Source organism: Petaurus breviceps, unplaced genomic scaffold (assembly GCF_028583685.1).
Source record: "Petaurus breviceps papuanus isolate PSGF00001 unplaced genomic scaffold, PetGlider_PUasm1.0 90919, whole genome shotgun sequence".
NCBI lineage: Eukaryota > Metazoa > Chordata > Mammalia > Diprotodontia > Petauridae > Petaurus > Petaurus breviceps.
This window is the reverse complement of record NW_027187378.1, coordinates 41,832,321-41,857,805: the sequence shown is the minus strand read 5'-3', so window position 1 is coordinate 41,857,805 and position 25,485 is coordinate 41,832,321. Positions and strand designations below refer to the sequence as shown.

Genomic DNA, 25,485 nt, shown 5'->3' with positions numbered 1-25,485 from the left:
GCCTCAGATACTTAACACCCACACAAAATAACTGGCTGTGCAACCTTGAGCAAGTTACTTAACCCCGATTACTTCTAAAAAAAGTAAAAAGATAGGGGGAAGAAGTATTTAAGAGGCTTTATGGTATAGTGAGGAAAGTTCTACATTTTAAGCTAGAGTATGTGGTACAGTGGGAAATGTACTAGATTTGGAATCAAAGAATCTGGGTTAGAATCCTGGAGCTGTGATTTACTATGTAACCATGGGAAAGTCACCTAAGCTCCTCATTCATAAGCTAAGGGGGTTGAACTGTATGACCCCTAAGATCTCTTCCAACTCTGGATCTCTGCTATTATTGTAAAAGGGGGCAGGGGAAGTGAATTAAATCAGTCAATCACCCTACCCCATTTAGCTCTGATACCTTTATCAGGTGAGAACATTTCCATGAAGGCAATCAATCAGAGTTAGTATAAACCAAATTTGAAGAGGCCCAGACAGTTTTACTGAATTAATCAATCAAAGACTTTATATAAGGTTTAAAAAGTCCTCAATCAGTTTAAAAGACCTTGAAAGCCACTGGAGGAAATGAGGTGGTGCTACATAGGTAGTATATTTTGGTTGGTTGAGGAAACTAGGCCATGTCTGGTGAAACTTTTATAAAACCAGCAGGTTAGTTTGAATTGAGGGTAGGAGCATCTGATAGTTTAGTAGCAGGGATAGGGGTCATCTGGACCCCAAAGCCAGAATTACTTAGGAGGAGAGAAACACAGCCTACTTCCCCCAATATCTTTACCAGAGGAGGAGGACCCTGTGCCAGAAGATTTGAACTTCTTCATCAACATCCTAGCAATGTCCTCTAATCAGTAGTATATAGGAACAGTGCCTGCACTGGGACCTGAGTAAAAACTAGATTTACTAAAGAAAGATAGCCGAAAGATTCTACAAGAATCTCAGCAGAAAAGCTCCTCCATGTCTAACGACAATATTTTGAAGTCTGCAGCAAAAGGACTTCCATGCGCTGGGAGTTACCCCGTTTGCCATATGTACTCTAAGCTTTTCCCTGGACTCTGGACCTTCCCCTGGACTCTATAGTACTTGTGGAAGAGTGTGTCCCAGATTTTGGAGGTGGGCGGATATTTTGTATCAATTGTTCTTATTATAGCACCTTAGTAATTACCCTTTTGAAAAAGTTAATTAAGCCTAGCTTACTAATTGCTATCGACTGATAAGTAATGGAAGCACACCAGTGTGGGTTTCATACTAGAAAGATACCCACCTGCCTTCCTCCTCACCTGTGCTACTCTAGAATCCTGAGGAGGGATGTAGCTTCTGCCCTATGGGAATTCACACTGCTTCTCCAAGTAAGAGGTGGGACAGTAAACCTAGAGCATATATTATGCTGTAATCCTATGACCTGAGCTCAAACCCTTGCTCTGTAATTTACCCTTTATGTAACCTTAAGCAAATGATCTCTGTTTCTTTATCAGTAAAATAAGGGGATTTAGATAGTATTTAAGATTTCCTTCTAGCTTTAAATCCAATGAACCTCAACCAATGGCCATGCAATTAATTATTTTAATATATTTAATTTAGTATTTTTATTTTACTTATTTTATTCATTTATTTATATATTATATTATAGATTATATCAGAGATATTATTAGCTATAATATATTAATAATTAGGCAATACCTAATATTCCATCTAGGATACTAGAGAGGAACAGCGAATAGAGTGTGCTGGAGTTGACCATTAGCTAGCTAGCATCTTACCAAAGGTTTTCATGGGCAGTTATATGCTAACGACCATCAGAGAGCCAGTGCCCATCAATATGGGTTAACTATGTTTCCTTAGTCTACACAAGGGAACACAGTTCAGGTATTTTGCTCCCCGCTTTATTCACATCTACAAACCACAATTCTGCCACATCATTCAGAGACAAATCTGTACTAGCTACATATACAGCTTGTAGTTACATAATTTCTTAATGATTGGCAGGAATTTATAGCTGCCCAGAGATTAACCAAATGAGCCTAGATAGGCTTTTCAGTAAGTGAGGGTAAGAAAGTATGGCCTCTTCCTTCATACTCAGTCCAGATAATAGTAAGTCAACTAATCAACCATCTGCTAAGAAATTCTTCTCTAATAATCTACTAATGAGTTCAGTTATATCTTGCCACATACACAGAGACAATTTTTAGTAAGCATACATACTTAATGCAATAATTCTATTATTCATTATATTAACTGATCCTGGTTCTTCTACTCACTATTCCTATGACATTGGGCAAACCCCTCTAGACTTCAACTTTGTCATCTCTTAAATGAGGGGGGTTGGATTGGACTATACTGGCAATTCTCAAAGTATAGTCTAGGGATACCTGGGAGTCACCAAACGCCTTTCAGGGTATATACAAGGTCAAAACTCTTTTGATAATAATACTAAGATGTTTTCATTTATAATATATTTCTAATATATTAAGAGATATAACTCAAATAAACAAAAGCCCTTTGGGCAGCTAAGGATCCTGAAATCAAAAACTTTAAGAACTGATGGACTAGCTCAGGGGTGGGGAACCCGTGGCCTGGAGGCCACAAGTGGTCTTCTATGTCCTTGGGTGTGGCCTTTTGACTGAGTCAAAATTTGACAGAACAAATCTTTTATTAAGAGGATTTGTTCTGTGAAGTTTGGATTCAATCAAAAGGCCACACTTGGAATGCCTAGGTGGTGGAGTGAATAGAGTACCAGCCCTGGAGTCAGGAGGACCTGAGTTCAAATCCGGCCTCAGACACAACACAAAACTAGCCATGTGACCTTGGGCAAGTTATTTAACCCCAACTGTCCTACCTTCCCCCTCCAAAAAGCAAAAAAAAAAAAAAAAAGGCCACACTTGAGGACCTAGAGGGCTACATGTGGCCTTAAGGTCACAGGTTCCCTACCCCTGGACTAGATAATCTCCAAGGGCTGTTTCTAATGCTAAATCTATGATCCTGCAGGTGAACTACCACACTTTGGAGGCTATGGGCCAGCTATGATTCCATAGTAACAGAGGAAAGGGAAGGAATAAGCATTTTCATAACATCTACTATGTGCCAGACACTGTGCTAAGTACTTTTTTTTAATAAATATTATCTCATTTGATCCTCAGAATCCTGTGAGGTCTATGCTATTACTATCCCCATTGTATAGTTGAGGAAACTGAGGAAAACAGAAGTTAAGTGACTTGTCCAGAGTCACATAGTTAAGGCTGGTTTTCAACTCAGGTCTTTCTGACTCTAAACCCAGTATGCTATTTTACCACCTAGTCACCTCAATAATAACAATTCATTGTTTTTAAGGTTTGCAAAGTAAATGCCCCACAACATAGATCATGTCCACATTTTATAGATTTGACCACTAGATGGCATTAATAGCCATTCACCTGATCCTGTTCAGAAAACTTCTCTGGATCTAGGGAGTCCCACACTCATTCTAGTCATTTGCACATGTCCCATTGGAGCAGAAGTGTTAAATAAATTCTAATTTCTCTATGATTCTCAGTAAATCATTCACCTATCACTCAGCTCTGGTTCTCTCTATGGGGCAGCACTTTTATAGACCAGGACAATAGTGGAATTGGGGTTGCTTGAGTTAACTAACCCCTACTCTTTCATACCTTCAACTAATATCGTCTTGAGCCAAAATTTTATGGAGCAGAATGCAACAGTTTGAATTAACTTTTCCCCCAAGCAGAATGACCTTGGACCCACTCATGAGTCCCTAGACAGTGAGTCTGTGAGTTTTTGAAGTCTGAGGGAACTTCCTTGATGATTGTTTTTATCTCCCTGACAATGGCTGTAATCTTCTTTTACTGTCATGTAAACTTCTCTTACTTTCTTTGACCTAGGGGTTAGAATATGTTTTTCTTAAGGAAGTTATTTATCGGAACCCTCAAGATCTAGGTAATCCATTATACTAGACATGAAATCACAATCAGGACTTGCACCAACTCATTTCCAAGAGGTTTGTAAATTTACCTTCTGTACTCACTCAGGTCCTGACTCTCTGTGCTACTTTTCCCACCCCTGACCCAGCTGTCTTCTCACACTGGTGAACCTCTCACTCCTAAAGCTTATTCCTCTGATGGTGAGTTCCTCATCAGAACCTCCATTTGTGGATGCACCTACACCAGCTATGCTCACCTCTAAAACAACTCAGCTCCTGAATCTCTTGACTACATTTCTGCTTTCTTTCTTCCCTTTCTCCCATTCATGTTTCTCAGCTCCCTTTTATGAGGTTTTTTTTTCCCCATCAGAATATAGGTTGTTGGAGGACAAAGATCATATTTCTTTTTTTCTTCCTTTTTCTTTTTTATTTTTGAAGGCCATTTGGGTTGCGACTTGCCCAAGGTCACACGGCTAGTAAGTGTTAAGTGTCTGAGGCCAGATTTGAACTCAGGTCCTCCTGACTTCAGGGCCAGTGATCTATTTACTGTGCCACCTAGCCACCTCCAATCATATTTCTTTTTTACTGAAATTGCATTCCCAGGACTTAGCATAACACCTAGCATACAGTAAGTGCTTAATAAATGCTTTGTTTTTATCTACCCTATAAAAAACCAGCTCTCAAGGACCAAACAGTGGCAAACGCTTCACCTTTCTCAAGCTTGCTATATTTCAGTGAGCCCTTGTCAGATAACCTTGGCATAATGGTTCTCAACAGAAGCAGAAAAGCATGCTTAGATATTGTATTCAGGGTTTATACAACATACGATCAAGAAGCAAATAAACAAGACATAATTTCAAGAAAACAGTATGTCATAAAACATTGTAATGCCATGCACAGAAGCTTTCCAGAAGAACTGTTACTGTAAACAGCTTTTTTAAGGTTCTGATTACTCAGTATAGTGATCACTCTATTTATTCTATAACAAAAGCAAAACATCCATGGAAAATCAAGGTACAGCATAATTCAAAATACAGCATCCACCATATTTCAACTTATCACAGAAAATCACAATATAATATTCACAACATAGTCTCAAAGTAAAATAGTCACTCTTAAGTTAATTCAATCAGTCACAAAATAGTCACTCTTCAGTTAATTCAATCAGTCACTTATCAGTAGTATCAAAGTACACAGTCAAAGTCTTCCACTCTTGGGCAAAGTCTTGATAAACACAATCAGTCACTAATTGTAACAATAGTCAAAGTACTCAAAGCATAATCAGTCAACTTATTCAGTAAAGTCTTACTAAGTATCATACACAAAATCCTCCACCCCTTAGGTTACTTCTAAACTATAATTCCATAATTACTCAGTACCCAAGGAGAGGTCTTTTCTTCATCTTGACTTGGAGCCTGTTCTCAGATTCCCTGGATCCCCTTTCATGGTCCCTGATTCTGCCTGGGTTCAATGGCAGACAGTTCCCAGTTCCTTGACCAGCTCTCTGGGGAGATCCTGCTCCACACTAGCGTTCACAGGGTTTGGTCCATGTCAGCTCCTTCACCATTTCTGCTCCAAGGAATTCAAGGCTCAACCAAGCCACAAACAAACAAAGTCTTAGCATCCTGATCATGCTTCAGTCTCCTAGGCTCCTGGCTCTGGGCTCTGGGCTCTGGGCTCTGGGCTCTGGGCTCTGGGCTCCTGGGCTCCTGGGCTCCTGGGCTCCTGTTCAGAAGAAGCTCCACAACCACAAGTTCTCAGGTTCTCACAGTTCGTTCTTCTGTAGCTGTTCTGCCAAAAGATCTCAGTCTCAAGGAAATTCTGACTGTGCTTCTCTGGGGCTTTTCTTATATACACAGTATTACCTACTTCACTTCCTTCTGCCAACCCCTTCCTGTTATGTCAGTTAACAAGAGACAGGAATTCATACCTTCTGTTCCCCCAATCAGAGCCTTGATCAGTTACTAAGTGTTAAGTACCTGCTACTTTTGCCAACACAAAGGGATCTTCAAATTCAAAATTACATGACCACTACAAATATCTATCAAGGAGTGAGAAGCCTACCACTCTACTAGACTCTGGAATTTCCAGGAATAATAGCTGATTTGAACATAATATTCTAGAAAATTAAGCAATCAATAAACATTTATTAGGATCATAGCATATACTAGGTACTATATTAGATGCTGGGGATACAAAGACAAAATTAAATAGCTCCTGCCCTCCAGAAGTCCATTATATTTAGGAAGACAACATGACAACAAGCAAATATGTATAAAATTAACACAAGATTTTTTTGAGGATGAGGCACTAGCAGTTGGGAGAAAGAAGAAAGGTGTCATATAGGAAGTGGGTGTGAAGGAAACTAGGAATTCCAATAGGGAAGTGAAGGCAAAAGGAAGGGAAAGGGAGAAGAAAGGGAAAGGGAAGGGAAGGGTCCTTTTCCTAAAGTCTGCATTCTACTTGGGGAGAAAATATGTACAATCTTATATGGAACATAAGTATACACAAAATAGATATTTTGGGGGGATGGGCACTAGTAGCTGGAGGAATCAAAAAGACCCATGTAGGAGGTGGCATTTGATCTGAGTACTGAATGAAACTAGAGATAGGAAAGAAATTAATTCCAGACATAGAAGATAGCCTGTAGAATGGGCAAGGAAATGGGAGGTAGAATGTTGTATATGAGGAACACTAAGGCCAGTTTGGTTGGATTAAAAAGTACATTAAGGGGATTAATATGTAATAACTGAAAGGTAGGTCAGGAACAAGTTGTAAAGGATTAAAGTGGCAAATAGAGGTATTTGTTTTTCATCTTAGATGTATAAGGCAATCACTATGGTAAAATGTGCTTATAAATCACTTAGACAGTTATGGGGAGAATGATTTGGAAAGGGAAAACTCTTAAGGCAGGGATGTCACTTTTGCTATAGTCCAAATTGGAAATAATGAGGGTTTGAACTAAGGTGGTGGCCATTTGGGTGTAGAGAAAGATACATATGCAAAAATGTCCTGGAGATAAGTGGAATCAATAGGATTTGGCAACTGGTTGGATATGTGGGGTAAAGAGGAGTAAAGAGTTGAAGGCACCTCACAGTTTACCAACTCTTCTGAGTAGGATAATAGTTCCCTCAACAAAAAAGGGAAAGAAGTTGGGAAGAGGGGCTGTTGGAAGGTAGAAGGGAAGAAAATATGGAGTTCTGCTTTGGATGTGTTGAGTTTGAGATACCTATAGGATGTCAAGTTTAAAATATCCAATAGGAAATTGGTGATATCGGACTAGAACTCAGGATAGGCGTTAGGGCTGGATATATAGATCTAGGAGTCTTCTGTGTAGAAATGATAACTGAACCCAAGGGAGCTAAGGAGGTCACCAAAAAAGGGTGTAAGAGAAAAGGGCAAAGGAGGTCACCAAAAAAGGGTGTAAGAGAAAAGGGCAAAGGTGAGAGCCTTCAGGCCTATCCATAGGTAGTATGTGTCATGACCCAGCAAAGGAGACTGAGAAGGAGCAATCAGAAAGGTAGGAGGAGAGAAGAAACAAGCTAGAGAAGAGATTATCCAGAAAGAGAGGATAGTCAATAGCATCAAATGCTACAGAGAAGTCAAGCAGGTTAGGGACACAGGGGGAAAAAGTCAGATCAGCCAATTAAAAGATCATTGATAAGTTTCAGTTGAGTTAGTTATCCCTTCCATACTGAGGGGGTAGGGATACAGTGTCCCCACAATCTGGAAAATCTGTGCAAAAATTTTTGGCCCTCCCTTCATACTAGAGAAGAAGTCTGAATTATTATGAAATTAAAAGATAAAATATGCTGATATTACATAATATACATATATTTTATGCATTTCTGAATTTCTAACCTTTTACTGTGTCATCTGTTAGCTTTCAAGTGTCATCTGTGGCTTCTTTAAAACTCCCAAAAAATTCCTATTTCATTTCTTAGGCTGACCTGTGATATATCAGAAACTCGATGGGGAAAATCTCAATGTGGAAGGGATAACAGTATAAGGTTTTAACTTGGGTTCCAAGAAGTTGAAAAATGAATGAGGAAAGGAAGTAGAGGCAACTAGAACAGACATCTTTTTCTAGATGTTTGACTATGAAAAGGGAACAACATATAGAATTGTAGTTTGAGGGAATAGGGTCAAGTGAGGATTTTTTAAAGATAGAGGAGACCCTCATGTGTTTATAGCTAGCTAGCAAAGAACGAACACATAGGTAGGATGATGAAAATGGGGGGTGGGAGGGATTGGGGAATGAGTGTGGGGTCAGTCTTTCAGAGAAATATAAATAGAGTACAAGTTGAAGGAAGAGAAGGTCCTTTTCATTAGAGACTGCAATCATGGATAAAAGATTGGGGGCTGATATCAAAGGGCTTTTCTGGGAGAAGAGAATTCTGTCTTCTCAGAAAATTACAAAACAAGGTCTTCTGAAAGGCAGTGGGATGGGAAGTTGGAGAAGAGATGAGTAGGTTTGGAACAGCTAGAGAGAGTTCAATAATCAAGGAGTAGTTTAAAAAATTACTTTGCTGTGAAAATGTAAATGTGTAGTGGACACAGTTAGTTGTAATCTGTGACTTTCTCCAGCTCTGTTAAGCAACATGTGAGCAGGATAAGAGGCAGACAGGGAAGTTTTGGCAAGGCATGAATGTCAGTAGCAGAAGGGGGTCAAGGGATGCAACAGCAGAGAACAGCATGCCACTGACCTTGTTAACAGTAGAATCAAGATTGGAAGGGGAAGAAGAAAGTAAAGCCAAAGCCAGAGCAAGAGCTGGAGAAAGTACTGAAGGGTGGGAAGACTGGTGGTAATGATGAGTACAGATAATAGATTTAGGAGAGTAGGAAATAAAGATGAAGCGATAGGAGGCTATCGATACAAGGAACTGCAGAATTCTTAATTGTGGAAATACAAAGCTTGTGGATGATGGCAAGATGAAGGGTATGACTATCCTTGTGTATAGCTGAAATAGAATGAAAGAAGTTAAAGAAAGGGTTAAAGAAAGCGAAGAACTAGGGTGTTTGAGGGAACTTCAGTATTGATGTTGAAAGGCCCTAGTATAACAATTCAGGGGCTAGGGCGAAAAGGAAAACTTTGAAGTAGATATTGAGCTCTTCAAAAAAAGAATAGGAATGATCCAGGGTCCAGTAGTTAACTATCACCAGGATCAGAACTGGGTGATATATCTGTATAGAGTAAACCTCAAAAGAGAGAACAGGTTGCTGGGTGACAATGGCAAGGTGAAGGTCTGAAAGTGGCAATTAGGGCTAAGGGGTATTCTGTCTCCCCTTCTTGACCAAGATGTCAAGAGATATGAGAGAAAGCAAAGCCAGTAGTAGAAAAGAAAAGCATGGAAGCAGCATCATATGACTTTTGGGTAACACATTTGCTCCTCCTTCCGTATGATAGCCCTAACACATGACCCTATTTTCATACCAACTCTGGACTCCTCAGTTGGACAGGTGTAATTGATGGGTTTATGCTTGTATGACTAATGTGAAATTGCTTGGCTCATTCCTCCCTTGCCTCCTGGCACCTCTGCTAGGCTATGTATGAGCATGTACTAGCCTAGCTAGGCAACCCCAGCTAGTGTGAGTATGCAAATCAGAGGGGATAATTCTAGGAAGTGGAGAAGATTCTAAGAATGGCCTCCAGGACATAGAAAACAACATGCAATTCAGTTCGATTAAACAAACACTTATTAAGTGTCTGTTAGGTGAAAGACATGGCACTGGCTTCTGGGGACACACACAAAAAAAACAAAACTAAACAGTCCTTCCCCTTAAGGAGCTTACATTCTACTGAATTTTATGTTTGTAAATGTCAAAAGACAAAGTCAAGGAAAGACCATTCCCAAGTCCTACTTCACCCATGGATTAATAGATTGTCATTATCTCATAAATCATAGAATATTGCTGAAGGGAACTTGGTAGGTCATTTTGTTTTGAACCTTGCCAATGAACTTAATTGTATTTAAGCTCTCTGTGTTGGGCTCTTATCCCACTTCTAAAGAGTAAAGGTCATGGGGGCAGAGATAATGCCTTCTCTATATTTTGCACTACTTCCAGCACTGTAGCACAGTGCTCTGAAAACTATAGGGAAGGAAAGAAGGGAGGGAGGGAAAAAGGAAGGAAGAAAGAAAGACGGAATCTTTTCTAATGCCCCACCCAAAATAATGAATCTCCTCTGATGATACTTGAAATTCTACCATTAGGGATTTATTCCTTTGGGTTTAAGTATTGCCTTTTTCTTCTACCTTCTTTTGAAATAACAGTAACTCAATTTTATACATACACTTTTAAAGTGCTTTATGAACATTATCTCATTTGGTTCTCACAACAACCCTGAGGTAGGTAGTTCAAATATCATCCATATTTTAGATGAGAGAACTAGGACTCTGAGACAATATGACTTGATCAGGGTCACATAGTTAGTTGGTAGCAAAGCCACGACTTGAACATTACTCATGTTTTTATAACACTTTAAGGTTAGCAAAGCATTTTCACTCCAGCAACTACCCTGTAAGACAGATACTGAATCTATATTTTCATTCCATTAGTTCTACTTAATAATTATTTACTCATTGCCTACTTTACGCCGAGCTCCTGAAATAAAAAGACAAAGAAATGCAAGAAACAACTCCTACTTTCAAAGAGCTTACATTCTACTGGGGATGTTGTATAGATGAAGAAAGCCAGAGAAATTCCATAACTTTCTCAGGATCATACAACTAAATGAGTGTCCAAATTAGGGTTTGGGCCTAATTTGCGTGACTCTAGGTTCAATGATCTTCCCGTACTACCTACACTACTTACCCAAAGGGACTCCTCTTCCACTTGGGCCTTCCAGAAGCATATGGAACCAAAGAGCTCACTGCACTACCTCTGTGGATAGTATCAACAACTCAGCTTGGGCTTGTCCCCAGCTTTGCCATAAGAGCTAAACAAAAGATTCTCTGATCAGCTCAGGGATTAGCACTGCATAGTGGGAGTGCTTAGTCGATAACCTTGGAATCTAGCACTTCGCATCCCTCCTCCAGCAGGGACCCTGAGCAGGCTCAAATAGAAGCAGCCATAAACCTTGAGGATTCCCTCTTTTACCTGGAGAAAGGAAAAAGCTATCAGTGGGGTCAGTGCTCCATGAAGTTATTCCCACAGAAGTCAAACAGGACTTAAAGTTTGTTTCCCCCTCCCCAAATTGAAGGGGTTGGGCTAGATATTTAAGACCCCTTCCAACTCTTGATCCCATCACTTGATGACCTTGAGAAGGTGTCTTCAATGCCCTTTCATATCAAGTCACTTCTTCCTCCGTGGTCCTCAGCAGCTCATCCATAAAATGAGGGAATTGGACTAGGTAACACATGAGGTCCCTTCCTGTTCTAACATTTTATGTTCTAGATTTAAGCCCCTTCCAGTTCTGCATTTTAGATTCTAGATTCCCATCCAGCTCTAACATTCTATAAAATCATAGATTTCCAGCTAAAAGAACTTAGAATAAGGATTCTTAACCTGGTGTCCATGGACCATGGAGGGATTTCAAAGGTTGGAACTTGGGTTGGAAAATAATTATGTCTTTATTTTCACTACCCTCTAACTAAAATTTACAATTTTGTTCCATTATGAATGTAAGCGACCATATGTAAGGGTCTACAGTACCATAAAGGTTAAGAACCCTTGCCTTACAGGATAAGCCAACTCTCATTTTTACAGAAAATGGAAACTGAGACCAAGAAAAGTTAAATGACTTTCCCAAGGTCACACAGGTAGTAAATAGCAAAGCTGGGACTTGAGCTCATATCCCCTAGTTCCACTGTCAACACTCTTTGTGCCATGCTCTGCACTAAGGTTCCTTCCACTCCTAACATCCTGTGATTCTCTAGCCTCTGACCCTAAGACTTCTTCCCTTTTGGGTCAGCTGAGTACCTGGACTGGCACAGGTTATACAATTACCCAGATCCTTTGGGGCCTCCTCTTCTGCCCGAAGGTTGATGCCGATGGATAGTTTGCCCGGCTGACCTTCCAGACAGAGGAGAGCCTCAAGACTGAGGGGGAGCAGAGTGGGAGGTGATACAGCATAGACCAGGTCTCTGCCCCTATCCCTCCCTTCCCCCCTGAGCTTCCATTCCCTGAGAGGCCCAGGTCTCTGTCCACAGCCTTCTAAAAAGATACCAGGAGGCCAAAGAAGACAAGAAAAGGAAACTTTTTCTCTTATGGGAGAACAATGGACATAAACACTTTTCCTTAGCTGTGAGAAGCTCCCAGACCCGATTCTTTCCCCTCCCCACCCCCAGCCCTACACTGAGGCCAAGCTAGGCCAATCGCAACCTGGCCGGTTGCCAACCCTGAAGTGTTGCCTTCAGGGAGGGGAACTCAGCAACTCTGAGGTCCTGACCTTCCTCCTGGTGCAACAGAAAACACCTGTCAAGGGTGTAAGTGCTAATGACAGGCCTGAGTGAATGGCATTAGGGTTAACACCTGCATTAGTGTCTCACCCTTTGAAGGTCAATGGTGCCTATTTAAATAGTCCCAGGGAGGGAGGGAGGTGGGGGAGCTCCACCTGTCAATCCAGAGCTGGCTCCATTACTTAGACTAAAGCTCTCCTCAGTCATCCATGTAATTGAAATAACTCAGGGGATTTTCTCTCCCCCTGCCCTGGGGAAGGAGTACTAAGGGACTTGCCTTGAAGTGTGTGCCACTGGGGCTGTTGCCCCAGGGCTGGGTTTCTTATCAGAGCCTGTCACTCCCAAATGCCACACTTCCTCCCATCCACCAAAATGGTCTTCCTTCTATGAAGTCCATGCTTCTCCTCTGTTAACAAACCATCCTGCCAGGTCAGGTTCAATCATTCTGTCAACTTCTCACCTTATGGGATCTAGGGCTGGAAGAGTTCGTAGCTCTGGAACATGAAGAACCTTTAAAAACCATCTAGCCTGACTCCCCCATCTTACAGATGAGGACCTGAAGGCCAGCTAGGTTACTGACCCCGGCAGCAAACATCAAGAGCAGGATTTAACCCTAGGACCATGGATTTCAGAGGGGACTTTAAAGATCACCTAATCTACTATATTGTGATCATGTGCATATATATGTATATATATATATATATGTGTGTGTGTGTTGTGTACATGTATACATATATACATGTACAGGTATTTGTGTGTGTGTGTATATGTATGTATGTATATGCATAGTCCACTACTTCACTCTATAGATGAAGAAACTGAAGTCTAGAGAGATTAAATAATTTACTCAGCTCCAGGACTTGAACCCAGGTCCTGTGGCTCCAATTCCAGTGCTCCAATCCCAAATCTGCTACTTAGTACTTTTGTGAACTTAAATCATTTAACTCTTCTGGGTCTTAGCTTCATCATTTATAAAATGAACAAGTTGGACAAAACGTTCTCTGAGGTCTATTTCTACCTCTAAATCTATGAACCCATGATTCTTTGACTTAGGCTCAAGCCTTCCCTAAAGCATAATTCATCTCCAAAAAGCAAAATGCTTCTAAAAAGCCAGCAAGCGGGCCAGACAGCAGGTCACATTAAGCTAAAGGAGGGAAGCAGTAGATGCTGGGGAGAGGGTGGTGCAGTCAGCCTGCCCTTTAGAAAGAATAAATCTGATGCCTTCTCTAACACACAAGTATTTTATATTTGAAAAGGTTAGGGCTGGGTTAGTGACTGTGGTATAATGGAAAGATGACCAGATCTGGCATTACAGGTCCTAAGTTTGAATTTTGTCTCTGACACGTATCTGTAGGAACATAGGCAAGGCACTCAATGTCACTAGGCTCTGTTTCCTCTTCTTTAAAGCAGAAATGATCATGAAAATATTACTTGTACTACCCATTTAACTCAGAGAACTATAGTTAAAAATAATAATAATAGTATTTATATAGCAAGGGAAGGAGGGAGCAAGCATTTAATAAAGCACCTACTACTTGCCAGGCACTGGGCTAAGCACTTTTTACAAATGTTATCTCGTTTGATAGAGCACTTTAAGTTTACAGTTGAGAGAAAAGCCCTGATGATAAGAATAAGTAGAATTCTTGAATCACCAAGTTTCAGAGTTGGAAGGAGACTTGGAGACCATCTAGTAAAACCTGGGCTTGGATCTATCAATCATTCAATCAGCAAGCATTAATTAACACTTACTATGTGTGAGACACTGTGAAGAGCACTGGTAATACACTACAAAGAATGAAACAATGCCTTCTCTCAAGAAGCTTACACTCTAATGGAAAAACCAACATATATACATTCTACCAATAAGCAGCCTAAGATCTCATTAGCCTTCTTGGTTACCTCATCATCCTGTTGACCCATATGCCAAGGTAGCTGTCTACTAAAACCACCAGATCTTTTCCCCATCAATAGCAGTCTTGCCATGTCTCTACTATCCCATACTTGTATAAAGTTGACTTTTAATTTTATTTTGGAGGGAGGAAAGCAAGGCAGTTGGGGTTAAGTGACTTGTCCAAGGTCACACAGCTAGTTGAGTGTGTGAGGCCAGATTTGAACTTAGGTCCTCCTGACTCCATGGCCTGTACTCTATTCACTGTGACACCTAACTGCCCCTAAAGTTGATTTTTAAAACCCAACTGTAAGACTTTATGTTTATCTCTATTAAATTTTACAGAGGCAACATGGTGTAGGACAGAAGTGTCAAACACACAGCTCACAGCATTCCCTAGAGCAGTCTGTACCAGATTAAGACATAGTTCCTATCTGATTTTAATGTGTTGATGTATTAATTTTTTTTATCTCACTTAGCTTAGTTTCCTCTTCTATAAAGTAGAAATGAACATGAAAATAATACTTGTACTACCCATCTCACTGAGAGGACTGTAGTTTAGTAATAACGTTCTTATTGACTGGCTTTCTAAGTCAGCATGCAGCCTGTAGGGATCGACGCATATCGCTTAGTGGCCCCCATTTCTATTTGAGTTTGACAGCACTGGTAGGAGATAGAGCACCAGGTCTTAGAGTTGAGACAAGCTGGATTCAAGCACTGCTCCTGACCCATATTATTGGCTGTGGGACTACTGGCATATCACTTAACTCTTCAGCACCTCAGGCAACTCTTGAAGACAATTAAGTTGCAGAACTTTTGCTTATTTTCAAGGGATTTTCTTCACCTAGATAACACCATAGAAAACAAATTAGAGTTTCAGGTCAAAACAAAATTCACTTTATTAGGTGCATGCAACATTAAAAGAACCAGCAAAAGGTCTTTAGTATATTGGTTATATCTTCTAGGGAGTATCTACCGAAGACAAGTGCAAGAAGTGTAAGAGAGGAAGGTATGAAGGAGTTATCATCTGCATTAGTGAGGAAATCCCTGTATCTCTGGTCAGAAATCCACTGAAGCACGGGTTACCCCCTACTGCTCTCATTTTGGACTTTGGAGTCCATCATCTTCAGTGTTAGTTGCCCCTCTAATTTCTTGACATCAACAAATTTGATGTCATTGATGCTTTATTCTAAATCATTTATTTTTAAAAATGTTGATCTAAACAGTACCCTGAAGGATTCCACTAAAGACCTCCCCTGTACCAATGGCCTGAGAAGATGGGAAACCCCATAGAACTTTGACTTCCTTTGTATTCCATATCACAGGATGTCAAGATAATGAATTCCCCAGTAGCCTGCCCCAAATCTCTCAGCACCAAGAATGAGGTGAGTTACTAAAGGGGCCCCACTCATGGAAAGAAATAACAATGAAGTCTCAAGCTTAAATTGTACCATCACCAAACCATCTACCCCATTCCAGAGTACTCTAAGTGCACCTGCCACATGCACCATTTTCACAATCTCCTGAGGGCCAGGATGAAATAGAGAGTAAGAGGGTTAGAGCTGGAGAGCCTAGCTTCCAGTCCTGGTTCTGCCATTTACTAGATACCTATGGGCAAATCTTTTCACAAGCAGTATGGAAAGAGTACTGACTCTGGAGTCAGAAGTTGTTGATTTGTTTCAGTTATGTCTGAGTCTTCATGACCCCCATCTGGGGTTTTCTTGACAAAGATACTGGAGTGGTTTGCTATTTTCTTCTTCGGCTCATTTTACAGATGAGGAAACTGAGGCAAACAGGGTTAAGTGACTTGCCAAGGGTCACCCAGCAAGTAAGTGTCAGAGGCCAGATTTGAACTCAGGAACATGAGTCTTCCTGACCCCAGACCTGGTACTCTATCTGCTCTATTCACTGCACAGAGGGCAAATGGGAAAGAAGAGCTTCTTAATATTCCTATGAGTGCATCTCCCATTTTGGCAGGAAAACAAAAGTCATTTCACTCTTGTGAGTTTCCTCCTCTAGAAAGAGAGAACTCTACCTTTAGTACCTGATCAGAAGACCTGGGTTCAAAGGCTTCCCCTGACGCTTTAATACCTATAGGACCTTTGCCAGCTCACTTAAGCTCTCTTGGCCTCAGTTTCCTCATTATAAAATGGAGGAGGGTTGACTTGGTGATATCCAAGTTCCCTTCCAACTCTAAATCTATGATACGTTGGGGCAAATTAGGGCCCTCAGACTAAGCCATGTTTTTCAAAGCTTAGCACAGTAGCGTGCTCTTTTTTCTTTTCTCTTTGGAGGAGGGAAGGTAGGGCAATTGGGGTTAAGTGACTTGCCCAAGGTCACATGGCTAGTTTTGTGTTAAGTGTCTCAGGTCATATGTAAACTCAGGTCCTCCTGACTCCAGGGCCTATTCTCTATTCACAGCTCTATTCACTGTGCCACCTAGCTGCCCCCTAGTACTGTGCTCTTATTAAATGCTATTTGACTGACTGCTATGGAGGGGAGGGGAGACTGTGAAAAGAAACTAGGCCCCCTCAACATTCCAGATGGAATATCAGCATTCAGATTCGCTGGAAGCAGAGAACCAGATGAACAGAGTCCAGATGAGCAGTTAGCAACTAAACCAGAGGGCAGATGGGAGAAAAGAGCTTCTTAATACTCCTATGAGTGGATCTCCCCATTTTGGCAGAAAAAAAAATCACTTCACCCTTATGAGCTTCAGTTTCCTCATCTGGAAAGAGGGAATTAGACCTTGAGTACATACCACACAGGGTTGTTGTGAGAGTCAAATGAGGTGACATATGGAAAGCACTTTGAGTTAGTTAGACTGCTGAATAAATTTCAGCTAATATCATTAGTCATCATCATCATCGTGGCTATTAATGACTAAAACAGGCTTCAGGTGGGAGTCTTAAATCTTGAGAGATGATTCCCCCAGCCTTGCAAGGGGAGACATAGACAGCCTGCTGCAGGTGGGGGGGGGGGGGGGGGAAGCACAGAATGAAGGGGAAAAAGGTGCAGGCTCACGTCCCAGGGCAAGACATTTACTAGCTGTGTGACCTTGGGGGCAATAATCAAAAATCAATAAACATTTATTAAGCACCTTCTATGTTCCAGGTTCTGTACTAAATGCTGGGAATGCAAGAAGAGGCAAAGACAGGGCCTGCTCTCTTGGAGCTTACAATCTAAAAGGGGAGGCAAAGTGTAAACAATATACACAAAGCAAGCTATGTACAGGATAAATAGGGAATGATTAGCAAAGGGAAGGCATTGGAATTAAGATGGTTTGGGGAAATTTTCCTAAAAAGTGGGATTTTAGTTGGGACTTGAAGCAAGAGAACCTCTCAGCCTCAGTTTCCTCATCTGTAAAATGGGGATTAGGAACACATACTCTCTCAAGCTCATAGGGTGGCTGAGAGAAAAGTACTTTGTAAACCTGAAAGTTCTCTAGAAATGTGAGTTATTATTTTAAAATGTACCAGGGGAGAGGCAGCATGGTACAGTGCTTTTCCAAATGCTCTGTAAACCTTAAAGCGCTATAGGAATGTGAGCAGCCATTTGTTAGTACCATCATCATTACCATCCCAGGAGGCACTAGAACAAAGAACTAAGACTAGCTTTTGCTCTGATTTTTCCTGCTAAAAAGAGCCTGGGTTGGGAGAAGGGAAAGCAGTAAAACTCCCCTTGCAACCCAAAACAGGTAACCACAAAGGAAACTCTTAAGGCCAGCAGCAATGTATCCCTTGATCCATATTTCATAGGAGAGAAGATAACAATTGGACATGTCACCCCCGAAAACCAGAAACTCAAAGCAATTTTAGATGAACTTTCAGAATGATGAAACAAATAGCCATGTTCGTGTTATACACCAAATAAATCACACCAAAATGATAGTTGTAATTCCCCAAAGTACACAGAGAATTGATTTTGCTATGACACTTACCATGATGAACGGGTATACCCCTACACAGGCACATCTTAAGTGGCTGTTACTTAACCCATTCCCACCCAGGCCACAAGCCCTGTGTGCTGTCATAGAAATAACTCCCATCTAGAGTCAGAAGTACTGGGTTACAAATACCAGCTATGCCATATATTTGGTAGGGAATTGCTTTTCCTCTCTAAGCCTTGTTTCCTCATTTGTACAATGATTGTTGATTGTGAAAGGGAGGGTTGATTGTTAAATTTTCAGGGTAACATCTATACCTCAGAAATCAGCACATGTTACAGATTAGGGCTTGATTTATTGTTTTGTTGATTGCCTAGACTTAAGAAAGCAATGGAGAGGGGGTGGCTATGTGGTGTAGTAAATAGAGCACCAACCCTGGAGTCAGAGCAACCTGAGTTCAAAATCTGACCTCAGACACTTGACAGACTTACTAGCCATGTGACCTTGGGCAAGTCACTTAACCCCAATCGCCCTGCCATCACCCCTCCAAAAAGTAAAAAAAAAGAAAGCAATGGAGAAAATGTTAATCATGAATGTTAATAATAAACTTAAAAATGTATATATTATGTACTTCCCCCACCCCCAAGAGAGACAGCTGTTAAACATTTACCAGCAGACCTCTGGCCTAAATAGTCTCTTAAGTCCTTCACAATGTAAATCCTATGATATTCTTAGGATCTCCAGGCCATGACTTGAACAATGACACCCACCCCTTAAAGTTCAATTTCTACCTAGTAACCCAGCCCCGTCAGTCTCAAACTGGACTGGTCATCAGCAGGTTCCAGCATCCCCAAATAAGACCTGCAATGTCCAGAACTGAGCTGAGGTATAAACAAACAATGCAAAGGGATTTCTTTGTCTTTCATTAACCCGAACTCCATCTCTCAGTCTCCTATCTGCAGTATGAGGTGATTGTTCTTATTATATTTTGTCCTGGGACCCTTTTTCTGTTCTCAGGATGACCCAGGAGCTTACCTTTAGTGTAAAAATTTCACTTTCTTCCTCAGATTATAATTGGTACAAATTTTGCTGCCCAACCTGCCCATCAACCTATCTCTAATCCCATTCCTGGGGTCTATGTTCTTAGTAGGAGGCCAGCTTATAATAGCTGATAAGGTACGAAATGTTATCCCCACTACTACCTCCCAAGAATATTTGAATATTAGTGAATCTGGTCAGGTCTCAGTTTTATTGCCTTTGGCCAAAGGTCCTTGCAAGCCATACAAGGCAAGGAGAATGGGACATCCCATCCTTAAAATGCTGCAAAGGAAAGCATATGAATAAATAGAAGCTTTCTTAAAATGATAAGAAGTATCTATCTAAAATCAAGAGGAAGTATTATCCACAACTGGAATTAAACTTGAAGCCTTCCCAATAAGATCAGGGGTGAAGCCAGGATGTCCATTATCACCTCTATTATTCAGTATTGTTAGAAATGATAGCTATGGCAGTAAGAGAAGAAAATAGAATAGGCAAAGAGGAAACAAAATTATCACTCCACAGATGATATGATGCCATACTTAGAGTACTCTAGAGAATATCAACTAAAAAACTAGTTGAAACAATTAACTTTAGCAAAGTTCCATGATATAAAATAAACCTACATAAATCATTAACATTTCTATATACTATTGATAAAATTGAGCAGGAAGAAATAAAAAGAGAAATTCCAGTTAAAATAACTGTTGACAATATAAAATACTTGGGAATCAACCTGCCAAGACAAACCCTAGGACTATATGAAGAAAATGCAAAACATTTTTCACACAAATACAGATCAAAAAAATTAGAGATATATTAATTGCTTGTGGGTAAGCTTAGTCAATATAATAAAAATTACAATTCTACCTAAGTTTAATTTATTTATTCTGTACCATACCAATCAAATTACGAAAGGATTATTTTATAAAGCTAGAAAAAATGACAAATTTATCTGGAATAACAAAAGGTCAAGAATATCAAGGGAATTAATTTTTTTTTTTTTTGCTTTTTAGAGGGCAATTGGGGTTAAGTAACTTGCCCCAGGTTACACGGCTAGTCTATTTTTGTGTGTATGGGTGTTAAGTATCTGAGTCCAGAACAGAACTCAGGTCCTTCTGACTCCGGGGCCAGAGCTTTACTCACTGCGCCACGTAGCCGCCCCGGGAATTAATTTTTTTTAAATGTGAATGAAGGTAACCTAGCAGTACCAGATTTCAAACTATATTTTAAAGTGGTAATCATGAAAACAATCTGGTACTGTCTAAGAAATAGAATGATGGATCAGTGGAACAGATTAGGTATACAATACACAGTAATAAATGACCATAGTAATCTAGTGCTTGATAAACCCAGAAGATCCAAACTTTGGGGGTAAGAACTCACCATTTGACAGAAATTTCTGAAAAAACTGGAAAGTAGCTTGGAAGAAACTAGGTGTAGACCAGACTCATACTGTCTACAAAAGTAAGGTCAAAATGGATAAACAATTCCAACATAAAAGGTAATATCATGAGTAAATTAGAGAAGCATGGAAAAATGTCCCTGCCAGATCTATGGATAAGGAAAGAGTTTATTACCAAACAAGAGATAGAGAGGATGACATAAAATAAAATGGGTAACTTTGATTACACGAAATTAAAAAGCTTTTGCATAAACAAAACTAATGCAGCCAAAATTGGAAGGAAAACTGAAAACTGGAAAAAAAATCCATAGCAAATTTCTCTGATAAAATCCTTATTTCTCAAATATATAGGGAACTGGGTAAAATTTATAAAAACAAATTCTACTCCTCAATTGTCAAGGGATATGAATAGGGAGTTGTCAGATGAAAAAATCAAAGTTATCAATAATCACATGAAAATAAATGCTCTAAATAACTATTAATTAGAGAAATATAAATTAAAACAATTCTGATATACCACCTCATATCTATCATATTGGTCAATATGGCAGAAAAGGGAAATGACAAATGCTAGAGGGGACGTGGAAAAATTGTGACGCTAATGCACTGCTGGTGGAGTTGTGAACTGGTCCAATCATTCTGGAGAGCAATTTGGAATTATGTCCAAAGTGTTGGAAAACTGTATATTCTTAGATCCAACAATACCACTACTAGGTCTGTATCCCAAAAAGATTTTTTTTAATGGAAAAGGATATATTTTGTACAAAAATATTTATAGAAACTCTTTTTCTGGTGGCAAAGAACTAGAAATTAAGAGAATGCCATCAGCTAGGAATGACCAAACAAGTTGTGGTATTTGATTGTGATGTAATACTATTGGATTATAATAAATAAATTATTATGATTAGTAGGATCGGTTTCAGAAAAACCTGGGAAGACGTATATGAACTGATGCAAAGTGAAGTGAACAGAATCAGGAAAATATTATACACAGTAACAGCTGTCTATAACCATGATCAACTGTGACTTAGCTACTCTGATCAACACAATGATCCAAGACAATTCCAAAGGACCCACTTTATGAAAAATGCTTTCCACCTCCAAAGAAAGAACTGATGGACTCGGTGAAGATTGAAGAAACATACTTTTTTAAACTTTTTTTTCCTGGGGGGTGGGAGGGAATTTGTGTGTGTTTTCTTTTGAAACAAGGCTAATATGGAAATGTTTTTCATGATTTCACATGTATAATCAATATCATATTGCTTACCCTCTCAAGGGGTGGGGGAAAGGTGGCAGTGAGACAGAATTTTGAACTCAATTCTTTTAAATGAATGTTTTTAAAAAATTACATATATTTGGGAAATATTTAACAAAATAAATTTTAAAAAATTTTTAAATGCTGCAAAGGATAGTAATTTCACCAATATGGACATTTCTTCTACCTGTGCAACTCTCAATAACCCCCACACCTTAACAGATAATATTTTTGAGTAGCTATGAAAATAATCTATCATCTCATGGACAACCTTCTAAGGTTGTGAAATAGACAATAGAACTCTAAAATGTAACTGGACTGGCAGATGTATAACCATCCACCAGGCCTTTCTATCTGATAGACCCAGCCAAAGCAGATACTCTCTGGAATAGCACCTAAGAAACCAGAGTCACTTCAATAGCAAGATGGGGAATCAGAAGAAGCTCTGAAATAAGCTAATCAAAATAAAACAAAGGCAGAGCGGTGCCCTATGCATAATAGTAAGTAACATCCCAATACTGTGTCTTTTTAAACTACTGCTTAAAATAACCTTAACTCTACTTTTTACCTGGATAATACAGTTAGTTACATAGGGCATCTCTGTTAGGGAGCATATTCTATAGCTACCACCGAACACAGGTCTGTCTCTTTCTCATTGCTCTGCTGATGGTGTTTCATGCTACTGTCATCTCTTATTCCATGAGCTGTGGTCTTTCTGGGAGGAGCAGCACTGACCATTACTCAGCACACTTCTCATGAGTCTCCTTCTTGGAATCTGAGTGACCAGAGATGGCCTCCCTTGTGCTTTCTTTAGCTTCTACATGAGAAAATGTTTTGGAAAGCATTTTTCTATGTCTTAGAATTTTCTCTCTCTGTAATCATCTTTCTTCAAGTAGTTCTGCTATCTCTAGCAGCTACTCATACACAATTCACTGTTTCTCACGTTTCAGGTCAATCCACTGAGTTTTGGTCTGGCGGTGTTCTATACAAAACCAATTTGAAATTACACCGAAAACCTTTTTCCATCGTTCTAAATATATAGGACAGGGTAAACAGAAATATGGAGGGTCCTCTAAGTAATGATGCAAAGAAAAGGGAAGCAAGTGTTGGGTTTCAGTTTCTTCATCTGTAAAATGAGAGGATGAGTTAGATTAGATTCCTCTCTAGCTTGTGATCCCAAGACCCTCTGCCAGCCTTTGATCATGATAATTGTCATCGTCTGGAAACATATGACCCTCAAAGTCTTTCTGAGCTTAAAAAAAAAAAAGGTAAGCCTAAGCAATTCAATTCAATTGAGCAAACATTTATTAAATACCCATTGTACCTAAGGTCCTGTTGTAAATGGTAAGGACTATCAATCCATAAATAAGCGTTTAATAAAGCAGCTAGTGTATTCTGGGCATTGTGCTAGACACAAAGACAAAAATGAAATAATCCCTGTCCTGGAGGAACTAACATTTCAGGGGATGGGGTAGGTAATGGAGAGACAACTGTATCTATAGAGACAAAGAGATATATAGAGATAAGAGATACAGATATAGATATATAAATATGGATATAGATATATAAATATGGATATAGGTATACAGATATACATATGGATTTAGATATAGATATGTGTGTATATATATATACAAAATAAATTCAAGGTAACTTGGCAGGGAAACACCAGAATTTTTTTTAAATAGCTACAGCACAGACCCTACTTTCAAGTAACAAATGTAATAGAAGGGAGAAATAACTGTTACCAGAGAGAATACGATAAATACAAGGGAGGGGTCCAGGCAAAGTGTTATGAGATCTCTGAGGAGGGAGAGATCACTTTCACTTGGGGAGAAGGTAGAGTCAGAGAAAGAAAGCTTCAAGATGAAAGGGGGACCTTAAGGGATTCCTGAAAGGAAGGGGGATACTTCTCCAGATGGAGATAAAGCAGGAACCCACCCAAGCATGGAGGAAAGAGTGAGAGCCAAAGCACGGAAACTGAAAAAGAAAGGACAAGAATGGAAGACAGAGAGTTTCCAATTTTGCAAAATCACAGAATCTCACAACTGAAAGGACCATCTAGTCTGGGAGTTCTTAACCTTTTGTATGTGTAATGTACTCTTTTGGAAATGTGGTGAAAAGTATGGACCTTTCCTCAGAAGAAATGCATGAAATAAAATATATGGGATTAAAAAGGAAAACAATCAGGGGCGACCAGGTGGCTCCAAGAGTAAGAGCACCGGCTCCAGTGTTGGGATGACCTGGATCGAATCCCGGGCTCAGATACTCAGCACCACACCCAAAAATAACTGGTTGTGTAACCTTGAGCAAGTTACTTAACCCCAATTGCTTTATTTAAAAAAAAAAAAGGAAAACAATTACATTGAAATTCAATTATCAAAATGTTTTTTAAAAGCAAGTTCATGAAGAAAATTTTTTTTTTATTTTTAAGGGGGGGGAGGGTGGGTGTGGCACAGCTAGGGGGTGCAATCAATGAATAGAGCACTGGTCTTGGAGTCAGGAGGACCTGAGTTCAAATATGGCCTCAGACACTTGACATACTTACTAGCTATGTGATCTTGAGCAAGTCACTTAACCCCAATTACCTTGCCAAAAAAAGAAAAAAGGCAAGTTCATGAATATCCTTAAATCTGTCTTCCACAGACCCCACTTTAAGAATCCCTGTGATTGAGATATCTTTTTCAAATATTTCTTACAGAATGACCAAAATCTATGTCCAAACAGAATTTCTTAAGTATGAGGTCCTATGAGTCTAGGATAGCAGTCATGGTTGATCGTAAAGTAAGGCTTAGGTTCTTTGGGGTCTGGGTTGACCTCTGCCCTGACCTTGTTCTCATTTTTCTAAAACTGGTCCAATAGGCACCTGCCTCTTCCTAATTGATTCTGTATTCCCTGTTCAAGTATGTCCAGTATATTCACATCCATGTATTCTATGTCTATCACAGAACACAGGTCTGTCTGTCTCTTTCTCATTGCTCTGCTGATGGTGTTTCATGCTACTGTGTAGCAGCAAGCACCCCAGTGTCCCCAGAGTGCCTGCTCACACAGGTTCTTGGATCTGCTTTGTTAAAGGAAAGCAACTCAAAATGGGTTAACAAGCTTACTTTAATCAGTCAGACATATATCGTTTACCTTGTTCAGGAGAAAAGGTCAGCACCCTGAACCTCAAAGTATACAGGCATAATTATCAAGACAGAAACATCAAGTAGACAGATTTCCAAACTGTCCAACCATTACATCCATACCCAGTCAACATCTGGGTTTCCACATTCTGGGTTTTTCAAAGCCGGGGGACTCTCAACAACGGCTTCCCAGAATTCAGATCAAATCACAGAACACTTCTCAAAGTGAGTCCCAAAACAAAGCTACACATCAGGGCTTATATAGCCTTCTCCTGGCTCAGAGAATGTAACAACCTTATTGACCCACTGGCCAATCAAAAAGTATCTACTGAAAAACAAGCCTCCCTCCCCAGGCTTCTGGTGCACTTTAGCCTAGGGGCAGGGAAGATCTTCCAAATTTGCATTCCCATTACATACTGTCATCTCTGGTTCCATGAGCTATGGTCTTTCTGGGAAGAGCAGTACTGACCATTACTCAGTACACTTCTCACAAGTCTCCTTCTTGGAATATGAGTGACCAGAGATGGCCTCCCTTGTGATTTCTTTAGCTTCTACATGTTTTGGAAAGCATTTTTCTTCGTCATA

At 39.9% G+C, this 25,485-nt stretch overlaps 1 long non-coding RNA gene across 1 annotated transcript in view; it reads left to right on the top strand.

The window, feature by feature from the left end:
* The window catches only part of LOC138151837 (uncharacterized), a 27,859-nt gene extending 5,856 nt beyond the window's left edge, over positions 1-22,003 (top strand). The window contains exons 2-3 of the long non-coding RNA XR_011165933.1: positions 15,517-15,576; positions 21,429-22,003. This is a non-coding gene — a long non-coding RNA (uncharacterized lncRNA). The remainder of the gene's footprint in view (positions 1-15,516; positions 15,577-21,428) is intronic.
* Positions 22,004-25,485: the final 3,482 nt, after the last annotated feature.